General features: G+C 37.0%; 1 long non-coding RNA gene across 1 annotated transcript; it reads right to left on the bottom strand.

Annotated features, from left to right (window-relative positions):
• Positions 1–472: 472 nt before the first annotated feature.
• On the bottom strand, positions 473–11,860 carry LOC118498461. Its single transcript, XR_004900951.1, has 3 exons — positions 11,187–11,860; positions 10,531–10,532; positions 473–486 (listed from the first exon to the last, which is right to left on the bottom strand). It is a non-coding gene; the product is annotated as an uncharacterized LOC118498461 (long non-coding RNA).
• Positions 11,861–14,950: the final 3,090 nt, after the last annotated feature.

The raw sequence follows: 14,950 nt of genomic DNA, 5'->3' as shown, positions 1-14,950 counted from the left end.
AATAACTGAAAACTTCATTAATCTGGTGATGGAAAAAGTCACACAAGTCCAGGAAGCTCAGAGAGTTCCAAACAACGTGAACCCAAAGATTCCTACACTGAGACACATCATAATTAAAATGGCAAGGCTTAAAAGTAAGGAGAAAATCCTAACAGTCACAAGAGAAAAGCAATAATTACCTACAAGGGAACACCAATTAGCATGTCATCTAATTACTAATCAGAAACACTCCAGGCCAGAAGGGAATGGCATGACATATTCAAGGTGATGAAAAGCAAGGACCTAAAAGCAAGGCTTCTTTACCCAGCGAGGCTACCATTTAAAACCAGAGGAGAAATAAGGAGCTCCCCAGACAATTAAAAGCTAAAGGAGTTTGTTAACACCAAACCAACAGTGCAACAAATGTTAAAGGGCTTGCTTTAAGAAGAAGAAAAAAGAGAAAAGAAGAAAAAAACAGGAAAATAGTCTAGCAATAAATGATACATACTTATCAATGAATAATCACGTTAAATGTAAATGTCTTAAATGCTCCAATCAAAAGACACAAGCTAGCTGAGCAGATAAGAAAACAAGACCCATATATATGCTGCCTTCAGGAGACCCATCTCAGATAGAAAGATACACACAGACTAAAAGTAAAAAGATGGACAAAGATATTTTATACATACAGACAAGAAACAAAAGCTAGAGTAACAGTACTTATATCTGACAAAATAGACTTTAAAATCAAGGCAATAAAAAGAGACAAAGAATGATAATGTGTAATAATAAAGAACAATCCAACGAAAGAATACAACCCTGGTAAACATGTATGCACGCAACATAGAAGCACCTTAACATGTAAAGCAAATCTGGATGGACATAAAAGGAGAAATTGACAGAAGTACAGTCATCACCAGGGATTTTAATACCCCAGTGACTCCAGTGGATAGATCTCTCAGGCATAAAATCAAAAGGAGACAGAAACCTTAAACAATACACTAGACCAAATTTAATTTATTTGATGTCTTCAGAGCATTTTACCTCAATGAAGCAGAATATACATACTTTTTATTTGCACATGTTACATTTGCTAGGATAGGCCACATGCTAGGACACAAAACAAGTCTAAATAAATTTAAGAAGATTGAAATCATATTAAGCATTTTCTCTGACCACAATGCTATGAAACTAGAAATCAATCACAAAAGGAACACTGAAAAACATGCAAAACCAATGGAAGCTAAATAAAATGTTATTAAATAATTAATGGGTCAACAAGATCAAGAAAGAAATAAAAAATACCTTGTTACAAATGAAAATGTGGACACAACAATCCAAAATCTGTAGGACATTGGGAAAGCAGTCCTAGAAGAGAAATTCATAGCATTATTGGCCTATCTCAAAAAAAAAAGCTCAAATAAACAATGTAACTTCACACTTAAAGGAACTTGGAAAGGAATGACAAAGCTCAAAGTAAGTAGAAGGAAGGAAATAATTAAGATCAGAGCAGAAATAAATGAAATAGAGTCTAAAAATGATACAAAAGATCAATGAATCCAAGAGATAATTCTTTGAAAAAGTAAACAATACTCACAAAACTTCAAACTGACACATCAAGAGAAAAGAGAAAGGACCTGAATAAATAAAATCAGAAATGAAAAAGGAGAAATAACAATGGGCACCAAAGAAATATAAAGGATTGTAAAAAAATATCATGAACAATTATATGCCAATGAACTGGACAACCTGGACAAATGGATAAATTCCTAGAAACACACAATCTTCCAAAACTAAATCAGGAAGAATCAGAAAATCTGAATAGACAGATTGCACCTAAGGAAATTGAAGCAGTAATCAAAAAACTCCCAATAAACAAAAGCTCTGGACCAGATGGATTCACAGGTGAATTTTCCCAAACATTCCAAGAAGAACTAACACTTCTCCTTCTCAAACTGTTACAGTACAAAAGGGGGGGAGGGCAATGGCAGCCGAGGCAATATACTATTACCCGAAAGAAACCCCCCCAGGTTTGTTATGTCCACCACCAGAGGAAAGACATCTCTCACTGCCCAAGACTCATGAAAAGGAAAGGAATTTATTATTAATTTGAAATAACACAAACTAAAATTCCCCACAAATGCACACAGTCCTCCCAGCACCCTCCACATGGCAAAAGGGAGCACTTTCAAAGCCTCGTGGTCCTGACTCTCACCCAAGCTTCATGGTCCCAACCAAGACACCAAAGCCACGTGGTCCTAAACAGATGTGTGGTTCCCAAAAGAGAGATGCCCAATGGCGGCTGTGCCTCCATTTAAATCCCAGTGCAAATCTTTCTCTGTAGCCCCATTTCCGGCTCCTCTCACAATTGGCTACAGCTGCCAGCATTCTGGGCGGGTGTGGCCCTGTGTTGTGGAGCCAATTATCTCCAAGCTCTTCTGGACCTTATTACAAATCCTTATTTGGGGTTCCCCTTTTGGCTGCACCCTATTACAAAACTATTTCATAAAATTCAAGAGGAAGGAAGGCTCCCAAACTCATTTAGGAGTTAGTTCAAGGCCAGTATTCTCTTAATTCCAAAACCAGACAAAGACACTACAAAAAAAAAGAAAATTATAGGACAATATCACTAATGAACAAAGATGCTAAAATCTTCAACAAAATATTAGCAAACTGAGTACAACAATGCATCAAATAGATCATACACCACGGTCAAGTGGGATTTATTCCAGGAATTCAAGGATAGTAGGACATTTGCAAACCAGTAAGTGTGAGTCACCACATAAACAAAAGGAAGGATAAAAACCACATGATTATATTAATAAATGCAGAAAATACATTTGATAAAATCCAGCACCTATTTATGATAAAAACTCTCAGCCAAGTAGGAATAGAGAGAACATACCGACACACCATAAAGGCCATATATGACAAACCTACTGCCAGCATCACACTCAACAGGCAAAATCTACAAGCATTCCCCTTAAAATCAGGAACAAGACAGGGATGTCTGCTTTCATCTCTCTTATTCACCAAAGTACTGGAATTCCTAGCTATAGCAATAAGACAGGAAGAAGAAATGAAAGGCATCCAAGTTTGAAAAAAAAAGTACAACTCTTTTTATTTGCTGATGACATGATACCGTATAGACAACCACAAAGATTCCACCAAGAAATTACTAGAACTGATAAATGAATTTAGCAAAGTAGCAGGGTACAAAATCAATATCCAGAAATTGGTTGCATTTTTATATGCTAATAACAAACTAACAGAAAGGGAAATTAAAAAAACAATTCTATTCACAATTGCTTAAAAAATAAATTATCTAGCAACAAACCTAACCAAAGATGTAAAAGACCTGTATTCTGCAAAGTATATGACAATGAAGAAATTGAATACAATACAAATAAGTGGAAGCACATACTGTGTTTATGAATAGGAAGAATTAACATCATTAAAATGTTCATACTACTAAAAGCAATCTACAGATTCAACACAGTTTCTACCAAGACCCAATGACATATTTCAAAGAATGAGAACAAATATTCCATAAATTTATATGGAACATGAAAACATCTCAAATAGTCACAGCAATCTTGAGAAAGAAGAACAAAGTTGGGGAATTCATTCTACCTTATATCAAACTATACTAAGAGGCCATAGTTTTCAATATAGCATATACTGGCATGAAAACAGACATACAGATCAATGGAATAAAATACAGAGCTCAGAAATAAACCAACACAAGACAAAGGGGACAAGAATATACAATGTGTTAAACAGTCTTTTTAATAAATTGTGTTGGGAAAATTGGAGAAAAACTGGCCAAAAAGTGAAACTAGACCATCTTCTTACACCATGCACAAGAATAAACTCAAAATAAATTAAGGCTCAAATGTAAAGTCCAAAATTATAAAATTTCTAGACGAAAACATAGGTAGTAAAATTTCAAACATTTCTCATAACTGTTTTTTTTCTGATATATGTCCTTGGGCAATGGAAACAAACAAAATAAAATAAACACATGTGACTACATCAAACTAAATATTTTGCACACCAAAGAAAACCACAAAAAAATGAAAAAAACAACCCACTGAATGGGAAAGTATATTCACCAATGATACATCTGATAAGGTGTTAATATTGAAAATGTATAAAGAACTTATGAAACTCAACAACAAAAAACAATCCTATTAAAAAATGGGCAATGAACCTGAACAGACACTTTTCCAAGGAGGGCATACAGATGACCAATAAACATATGAAAAATGTTCAATGTCACTAATCATCAGAGAGATGCAAATTAAAACCACGGTGAAGTATCACCACACACCTGTCAGATTGATCAAGAAACAGCAAATGTTGAGGATGTTGAGAAAAAATAATCCTGATGCACTGCTGATGGGAATGCAGATTGGTGCAGCCACTGTGGAAATTGGTATGGAGTGACCTCAACAAATTAAAAATGGAACTGCCTTATGATCCAGTGATTCTGTTTCTGGAAATATATTTTTTAAAATGAAACACTAAGTAGAAAAAATATGCACCACTGTGTTCTTTGTAGCATTATTTATAATAGTGAAGATATTGAAGCAGCTCAAGTGCCTATCAGTAGATGAGTGGATAGAGAATCTGTGGTACATTTACACAATGGAATGCTACTTGGCCATAAAAAGGAAGGAAAATTTTCCCTTTGCAGCTGCATGGATGGACCTGGAGACGATTGTGCCAATTGAAATAAGTCAGTCAGAGAAAGACTTGTGCTATATAATTTCCTTCACTTACATGTGGAATCTAATGAACAAAATAAACTAACAGAGAAAATAGAAACAGACTCATAGATACAGGGAACACACTGGGTGCTGTCAGATAGAGGAGGTCTGGAGACAGGGTGAAAAAGTTGAAGGGATTTCGCAAAGTGTAAAAAATACTTCAGAGGGAACAGGTGTTTGGAGGAGGTTGGAGAGGATAAATGCATACAAATGGTGATGAAAGGAGACTTCACTTGGGGTGGTGAGCACACAATACAATATACAGATGATTTATCATAGAATTGTACACTTGAAACCTGTATAATTTTTTAACCAATATCATCCAAATAAATTAAAGAAGTAAAAAATAAGGCCCTGGCTGGCGTAGCTCAGTGGATTGAGTGCGGGCTGTGAACCAAAGTGTCGCAGGTTCGATTCCCAGTCAGGGCACATGCCTGGGTTGCAGGCCATGGCCCCCAGCAACCACACATTGATGTTTCTCTCTCTCTCTCTCTTTCTCTCTCCCCTCCCTCTCTAAAAAATAAATAAAATCTTAAAAAAAAATAAACAGCATAGAAAAGGATAACTCCAGAGCTTCCAGTCAAGATGGAAGCATAGGTAGACACACTTTGCTCTCGTGCAACCATAGAAAAATTACAACCAGACCTCAAAACAAATAGCACCCAGAACTGTCAGAAAATTGAGCTATATGGAAGTCTGACAACCAAGGATTTACAGAATCCACATTCATCCAGACAAGTAGAAGGGGGTAGAGTTGCAGAAATGGGTGGAGGGGCAGTGTGATGTAGAGAGGCAGCAGCAGCAGGAGATGTGGAATAGACTGTTCAACATTAATTTATGGTGGATAAAAATCAGGAGGGATATCTTGGGAGCGAGAGATCCTTGCTCCAGGCCAGACTGCATAGCCCAGAGTTCCAGCACCATGAATAAATCCCCATTACCTCTGGCTGTAAAAACCAATGGAGACAGGGGCAATGGAAGAAAATGTGAGATTTTTGCAGCTTAAAGAACCCACATGAACTTAGAACATAAGCAAACCTACCCACTCTGGCTTTCACCATCACAGCAGCAACTGGAAGGTGCCAGTCACATACAGGAAGTGGGTGAAGTGACTGGAAATGGGGAGAGTGCTGGGCACACCACCAGAAGGCAGGCAGCAGCATTGTGCCTTCTCCAAGTCCTGTCTCAATACCCAGCCATAAAGCACTGAATTAGGTTGCCCTGTGCTGGCAATTACCTAATGCTATACCCCACACAATTTATAGGTGCCTTTTCTATATAGGCCATGCTATTAAGACAGAGAGTAAAAGCAGCTCTGTCTATTACACAGAAATAAAGACAGGGAGACTGCCATATTGAGGAGACAATGAAACATGGCCCAAATGAAAGAACAGAATGAAACCCCAGAAAAAGAACTAAATGAAATGGAGACAGCCAATATATCAGATGCAGAGTTCAAAGCACTAGTGATCAGGATGCTCAGAACTCACTGAGCACAGCAACAATGTAAAGGAAGAAATGAAGGTTACACTAAGTGAAATAAAGAAAAATTCACAGGGAACCAAGAGTGAAGAAAGGTGAGCTGAAATTCAACTCAATGATTTGGAACATAAGGAAGAAATAAACATTCAACCAGAACAGAAAGAAGAAACAAGAATTCAAAAACACAAGGATAGGCTAAAGAACCTCTAGGACAACTTTAAACATACTAACATCTGAATCATAGGGGTGCCAGAAGGAGAAGAGGCAGAGCAAGAAATCAAAAACTTATTTGAAAAAGTAATGAAGGACAGCTTCCCCAATCTGGTGAAGGAACATGACATATAGGTTCAGGAAGCTCAGAGAATCCCAAATAAGTTGGACCCAAAGAGGACCGCAAAAAAACACATCATAATTAAATTAGCCAAGATTAAAGATAAAGAGATCATCTTAAAGCAGCAATCTTAAAGCAGAGATCACCTTAAACAGAGAGTTACCCACAAAGGAGTTTCTATAAGACTATCAGCTGTTTTCTCAAAAGAAACTTTGCAGGCAGGAAGGGACTGGCAAGAAGCCTTCAAAATAGTGAAAAGCAAGGACTTGCAACCTAGATTACTCTATCCAGTAAAGCTACCATTTAGAATGGAAAGGCAGAAATGAAAGTGCTTCCCAGAGAAGGTAGAGCTAAAGGAGTTCATCATCACCAAGCCATTATTACATGAAATGTTAAAGAGATTTATTTAAGAAAAAGAAGATCAAAACCATGAACACGTAAAAGGCAACAGATTTACAACTATCAACAACTGAATCTAAATAAAAAACAAAAACAAACTAAGCAAACAATGAGAATAGGAACAGAATCATAGGTATGGAGACACTTGGAGGGTTATCAGCAGGGAGGGGGAAGGGGGAGAAAGGGGGAAATAGGGCATGGATTAAGAAGCATAATTCATAAGAACAAAATAAACGTGTGTGTGTGTGTGTTAAGAATAGTATAGGAAATGGAGAAGCCAAAGAACTTACACTCATGACCCATGGACATGAACTAATGGGAGATTGCTGGAGGGAAGGAGAGTACTGGGCAGAGGAGGGGCAAGGAGGGAAAACATGGGACAACTGTAATAGCATAATCAATAAAATATACTTTAAAAAATAAATGAAAATAAAAAAGAAAGGAAAGGCAATCCATAGAATGAGAGACGATATTTGCAAATCACTTACCTTTTAAATGCATTAGAGCCAGACTCTATAAAGAACACCTAAAACTCAATAAAAAAGGACAAATAATCTAATTTAAAAGTGAGCAAAGAATCTGAATATTTTTATAAAGAAGATGTACAAATGACCAATAATCACATAAGAAGCTGCTGAACATTTTTTAGTCATCAGAGAAATGCAAACCTAATCCACAGTGAGGTGTCACTTCACAACCAGTAAAATGGAAATAATCAAGACCAGAGACAATAACCAGTATTGGGAAGGATGAATAGAAATTAGAACCCTTAGCCCTGGCTCCTGTGGCTCAGTGGATTGAGTGCCAGGCTGTGGACAGAAAGGTTACTGGTTCGATTCCCAGTTAGGGCATATGCCTGGGTTGCAGGTGGGGTCCCCAGTTGCGGCATGAGAGAGGCAATTATCACTGTTCTCTCCCTCCTTTCCCTTCTCTCTCTAAAATAACTAAATAAAATCCTTGATTTATTTTTAGGCGAGTTCCAGCCAACATGGAGGTATAGGCAGAAATGCTTCATTTCCTTACACAACCAAAAGAAGGATAACAACCAATCTAAAAACAATAAACAACCAGAAGTGCCAGAAAGCCAAACTGTATGGAACTCTGACAACCAAGGAGTTAGAGAAACATTCATCCAGACTGGTAGAAGATGCAGAGATGGGCAGCCCAGTGGAGAGGATGCACAGCAAGGCTTCATACTACTCAGGCTAGGCAGGGCTGGCTGACAGGACAAGCTGCAAGGCAGTGGACTGTGTGGCCAAGGCAGGGCTAGCTGAACAGGAAACTTAAGACTGAAAGCTAGCTGTAAACTACTGTGGGGTTTGCCATAGCAGGAGAAACTCCCAGTCTCACATTAGAGAGTTCATTGGAAAGTGGGGTTAGAACAGAGCAAGTGAGCTGATTTGTTACATCTCTGACCCCTCCCCCACAGACAGCCAAAACAAAGTGAAGAGCGTTGCCTTGCCAGGGTGAATACCTAAGGCCCCGCCCCCTTACAACATAACGGGTGTACTAAGACAAAGAATTATGACCCAAGTGAAAGAACGGATCAAAACTCCAGAAAAGTAGCTAAACAACAAGGAGCTAGCCAACCTATCTGATGCAGAGTTCAAAACCCTGGTAATCAGGATGTTCAAAGAACTGACTGAGCTTGGCCACAAAATGAAGGAAGAAATGAATGCTACACAAAGTGAAATGAAGGAAAATATACAAGGAACCACCAGTGAAGGGAAGGAAACCAGAACTCAAATAATGATTTGGAATAAAAGGAAAAAATAAACATCCAACTGGAACAGAATGAAGAAACAAGAATTCAAAAAAATGAGGAGAGGCTTAGAAAACCCTGGGACAACTTGAAATGTTCAACGTCTGAACCATACAGGTGCCAGGAGAAGAGGAAGAGCAAGTAACTGAAAACTCATTTGAAAAAATAATGAAGGAAAACTTCCCCAATCTGGCAAAAGAAATAGACTTTCAAGAAGTCCAGGAAGCCCAGAGAGTCCCAAAGAAATTGGACCCAAGGAGGAAACACCAAGGCACATCATCATTAAGTTACCCAAGATTAAAGATAAAGAGAGAATCTTAAAAGCAGCAAGAGGAAAGAAAGAGTTACCTACAAAGGGGTGCCCATAAGGCTATCAGCTGATTTCTCCAAAGAAATCTTGCAGGCATGAAGGGGCTGGAAAGAAGTATTCCAAGTCATGAAAGGCAAGGATCTACATCCAAGATTACTGTATCCAGCAAAGCTATCATTTAGAATGGAAGGGCAGATAAAGTGCTTCCCAGATAAGGTTAAGTTAAAGGAGTTCATCATTACCAAGCCCTTATTATATGAAATGTTAAAGGGACTTATCTAAGAAATAGAAGATCAAAAATATGAATAGTAAAATGACAACAAAGTCCCAACTATCAACAACTGAACCTAAAACAAACAAACAAAAAAGAAAACAAAAACTAACCAAACAACTAGAACAGGAACAGAATCAGATAAATAGACATCATACAGAAGGTTGTCAGAGAGGAGGAAGAGGGGAACAATGTAGGGGGAAGGCACAGGGAATAAGAAGCTTAACTGGTAGTCAAAAAATAGCAGGGAGAAGTTAAGAATGATATAGGAAACAGAGAAGTCAAAGAACTTTTATGTACAACCCATGGGCAAGAACTAAGAAAGCAGTGCTGGACAGTTGGGGGTGCAGGGTGGAGGGGGGATAAAGGGGAAAAGTTGGGAAAATTGTAATAGCATAATCAATATAATATACTTAAAATAAAAAGAAAAAATTCTTTAAATTAAAAAAAAAAAAAAAACAAATTAGAACTCTTTTATACCAGTGGTTGGAATATAAAATGGTACAACTGCTTTGGAAACAATCTGTCACTTATTCAAACAGTTAAACATAATTTTATCATGTTATCCAGCAATTCTGCTTTTCATTATATATCCAAAAGAATTGAAAACATTATCTCACAAAACTTGTACACAAATATTTACTACAGCATTACTCATAATAGTTAAAACAGATACATAACCGAAGTGTCCATGAACTGAAGAGTGAATGAATAAAATGTGGTTCATCAATGCAATGGAATATTAGCTGGAAATACAAAGAAAGTAAGTACCAATTCATGGTACTATATGGATGAACCTTGAAAGCATTGTGCTAAATAAAAGATGCCAGACACAAAAAGCCACATTTTTTATGATTTCATTTATAGGAAATATTCAGAATAGGCATACGCATAGAGACAAAATGTAGATTGGTGGTTTCCTAGGGTAAAGGGGAAGGGAGTTGGGAGAAAGTGGGATGTGACTGCTAAAGGGTGCAGGGTTTCATTTTGGAAGTGATTAAATTGTTTTAAAATTGCTTGTGGTGATGGTTGCTCAACTGTAAATATACTAAAGACCATTGAATTGTACACTTTAAATTGCTTAAATTAATAGTATGCAAATTAAAATTTATTAAAGCTGTTAAATAAAAATTGATACATGTCCATTATAGAAACATGAGAAAATACAGAAAAGCAAGAAGAAGAAAAAGCAACTATATTCACATTAAAAAACAAAAACAAAACAACTTTGAGATTTCTAATTGTCCTCAGGATTAAGTAAAGAAATCTTTTTCCTGAAATATAAGACCTCTCATAATCTGTTCCATCTGCTTCTCCAATGTCATCTTTCACCATTCCCACATTGGCATCATATGTTTCAAAATAAACTTTTTAGCCAAACATTCCATGCTCTCTTGCAAGTCTGGATGCTTGCACACATCATTCTCACTGTCTGTAACTGTTGGTTCCTTTCTTTTTCATTTGGTTAATTGTATTCAGCAATCAGAGTCTGGCTTAGATATTACCTCCTGCAGAAAATTTTCCTTGACCCTTGAAATAATGTGTACATCCTTAGTATCTAATAGTTCTCTCTAATTATAAAAATTATACTCACTAAAAATGAAAAATAATTAAACAGAATCTTTAAGATCTCTGAGAGAATATCAAAATGTCAAACATTTATGTTATTAAAGTCCCAAAGGAAGCAGAAAAGTGTATTAGTGCAGAAATTAAATTCTGAACAAGTAATTGCTGTAAACATTAAATGTTTGATCAAAAACATAAATTTACAGACTCAGGAACTCAATGAACTCTAAACTTTAAAAACATAAAGAAAATTGCTCTTGACAGATAATAAAACTGAACACACAAGATAAGAAAAATCTTGAAAGCTGCTAGACATAAATGATAACAATAATTTGAAATACTATGGTTTTCTCATCAGAAACCATGGAGGGCAGAAGTCAGAGAGACAATGTCTTCAAATTGCTGAAAGGATAGAACTGTCAAACCAGAGTTCTATATCCAGTGAAAATATACTTCAGGAATAAAGATAAAATAAAAACATTCATTAACATCTAAAGGAATTTCTTGAGGCTGAATGTAAATGATATCAGAGAGAATAGTGAAACTTCAGAAATAAAGATAAACAGAAATAGTGAATATAAAAAATGATTTTCCTCCTCTTAAGCTCTTTAAAACATGTATTATCATTGAAAGTAAAACTTACAGCTGTGTTGGATTTAAATGTAATACTATGAAAACTTTAAAAGATTTATTGGGGAGAGTGATATGATTATGAAGCTTCATTTCTTTAAAAGTTATTTCCAGTAAAAATCAGTTGAGTATTGAAAAATATTTATAGTTGTACAGTCAACATAACAACCAAAATATAGATTAGGCCCAAAATAATGAAAATAATCATTTCTCCCAAAAGTTTTTCCAGGTCACTTTGTATTCCTTCCTCTCTCCCCAACTCCTCAGATAATCAATGATAAGCTTTATGTCACCATAGAGTAGTTTACATTTTAAAATATGTAAATAGAATCAGGCTGTATGAAATAGAATCAGGCTGTATGAAATATCATCAGACAGGCAAAATATGTAAATATCATCAAGCAGGATGAATCCTTTTTTTTGCCTTCTTTCACTTAGTGTAATTATTTGAGATTCATTCATATTTCTGTTATCAAATACATATTGGTATGCATTAGAGCAGGAACCAGGCTCTACAGCAGGAGGTGAGTGGCAGGAGAGGATGGAAGCTTCATCTGTATTTATAAGTTCTCCCCATCGCTCACATTACCTCCTGAGCTCTGCCTCCTGTCAGGTCAGCAGAAGCATTAGATTCCCATAGGAGCACAAACCCTAAGATAAACTGCATGTGCGAGGTATCTAGGTTGCATGTTCCTTATGATATCTAATGCCTGATGACCTGAGGTGGAGCTGAAGCAGTGATGTTAGCACTGGGGAGTGGTTGCAAATACAGAATATCATTAGCAGAGAGTTTTGACTGCGCAGAGACCATAAAAAATCAACTGCTTGCAGACTCATATCAAAACCCTATCAGTGAGTGGCAAGTGGCAATTAAGCTGCATCTAGTGGAAGGACATAAAGCCATCTCCACCCAAATCAGTGGAAAAATTGCTTCCACAAAACTGGTCCTTGGTGCTAAAATGGTCAGAGACTGCTGTATTCATGCATTGGATTATTTTGGGGAAGACCAAGTCTACTGACACTTTATACGAATGCATGAATAAGTATATGCATACATATATAAGTTAAATTGGTAAAGATTCTGACAGAAATATTTGGTATGTCTTCACAGTTCTTGTTATAGCATTGTGGATACACAGCTAGTAATACAGATGTAGGGAAGATGTTACCACTTTCCGGGCTCAGCATATTTTCATGGAAAATGTTAAAATTTAGAAGTGAAACAGACATGATTATTTGACTAATAATCATGATGTGATTAGTGACTGAACATCTTTATTTAGCCTCTCTGTTCCTTAATTTCCTTGTTCTTGAAAAAAAAGGGATAATGATAGCATTTAATATGATTATTATGGGCATTAATAGAGATCACATATATAAAGCATTGAGCATATAGTCTGACACATAGTAGACAATCAAACAGTGTTCCTTTTTTTTCTACTTTTCACTTGGGGAAAACTTTTTATCTTGAAAAAAGGTGGACAATGGGAAGGACTCCCAGTCAAGATGGAGGCATAGGTAAATACAGCTTGCTGACTCACACAACCACAGCAAAAATTACAAGTACAAAATACCACCCAGAATTGTCAGAAAGTTGAGCTGAATGGAAGTCCAACAACCAAGGAATTAAAGAAGTCACATTGATTCAGATGGGTAAGAGGAGTGGAGATGTGGAGACATGGAACTGATGGTCCCATACCCACATGTCATAAGTAAAAACTGGGAAGGATATCTCAAGAGTGAGTGATCCCAGCCCCACACTAGACCACCCAGTCCAGGGTTCCAGCACCAAAAAGATAAGTCCCCATAATTTCTGGCTGCCAAAACCAGTGGGGGCTGGGACAGAGGATAAAACTGCAGCAGGCTTTGTTGTCTCCTGTTAAAGGGCCCACAATGATCTTAGGACTTAAGACTTATGCAGAATCACTCCCTTTGAGCTCTAGCATGCAGGAAAGAAGCTGGAGGGGAATCAGCGGCACACGGGGAGAAACTGAAGTGTCTGGCATCAGGGTAAGTGCTGGGGTGCAGCTTCTACCTGGGCAAAACCTCAGAGGCCAGGCAGTAGTTATAGACCCTTTTCTGAGCCCCACACAGAGTCACAGAGTGGAAACATCATAAATAAGACTCTATCAACCTGGTTCACATGGTTGCCGCACCTTGCCAATTACCTAAGACTCCACCCCATCCAACTTACTAGTGCACTTTTCTATAATAGTTCACTCTACTCAGACAGGGAATCAAAGCAGCTTTACATAACACATAGAAGCAAACACAGGGAGGCTGCCAAACTGAGGAGACAAAGAAATATGGCCCAGATGAAAGAACAGAAAAAAAAAAAACAGGAAAAGAACTAAATGAAATGAAGATAAGCAATCTATCAGATGCAGAGTTCAAAACACTAGTTACCAGGATGCTCAAGGAACTCATTGGGTACTTCAACAGCATAAAAAAGATCCAGGCAGAAATACAGTTTACACTAAGTGAAATAAAGAAAAATTTACAGGGAATCAACAGTGGAAGGAATAAAGCTGAGAATCAAATCAATGAAATAGACATATAAGAAAGCACAGAGAGTCCCAAATAAGATGGACACAAAGAAGACCACACCAATATATATTATAATTAAAATGCCAAAGGTTAAAGATAGAGAGAGAATAAAAGCACCAAGAGAAAAGAAGAGAGTCATCTACAAAGAAGTTCCCCTAAGACTGTCAGCTGATTTCTCAAAAGAAACTTTACAGGCTAGAAGGGACTGGCAAGAAGTGATGAAAAGCAAGGACCTACAACCTAGATTATTCTATCCAGCAAAGCTATCATTTAAAATGGAAGGTCAGGTAAAGTGCTTCCCAGACCAGGTGAAGGAGTTCATCACCAGGCCATTATTATACAAAATTTTATAGGGACTTATTTAAGAAAAGGAAGAAGATCAAAACTATGAACATTAAAATGGCAATATTCACAACTATCAACAATTGAAATCTAAAAAGCAAACTAAGCAAAGAATCAGAACCAGAACAGAATCATAGATCTGAACATCATTTGGAGGTTTATCAGCTGGGAGTGAGAAGGACAAGAATGGGGGGAAAGGAGCAGGGATTAAGAAGCATAATTTGGTAGGTACAAAATAGGCAGGGGGAGGTTAAGAATAGTAGAGGAAATGGAGTAGCCAAAAAACGTTAATCCATGACCCATGGACACGAAGTAAGGGGGGATTGCTAGAGGAAATGAGGGGTACTGGGAAGAAGGGGACAAAGGGGGGAAATTTAGGACAACTGTAATAGCATAGTCAATCAAATATATATTATTTCTAAAAAGTGGTAGCTTCTTTGAACTAAATTGAAATATCATAGTGCCATCTGGTGACCATGTAGAACTATTACAGTATCTGTATTGGATCCTGCATTTCTGACAAAGCTCTACCACATCTAAATACCTGTATTTAAATGTC

Source organism: Phyllostomus discolor, chromosome X (genome assembly GCF_004126475.2).
Source record: "Phyllostomus discolor isolate MPI-MPIP mPhyDis1 chromosome X, mPhyDis1.pri.v3, whole genome shotgun sequence".
In the NCBI taxonomy this organism is placed as follows: domain Eukaryota; kingdom Metazoa; phylum Chordata; class Mammalia; order Chiroptera; family Phyllostomidae; genus Phyllostomus; species Phyllostomus discolor.
The sequence above is the reverse complement of the archived record's forward strand: the minus strand, read 5'-3'. Positions and strand labels throughout refer to the sequence as shown.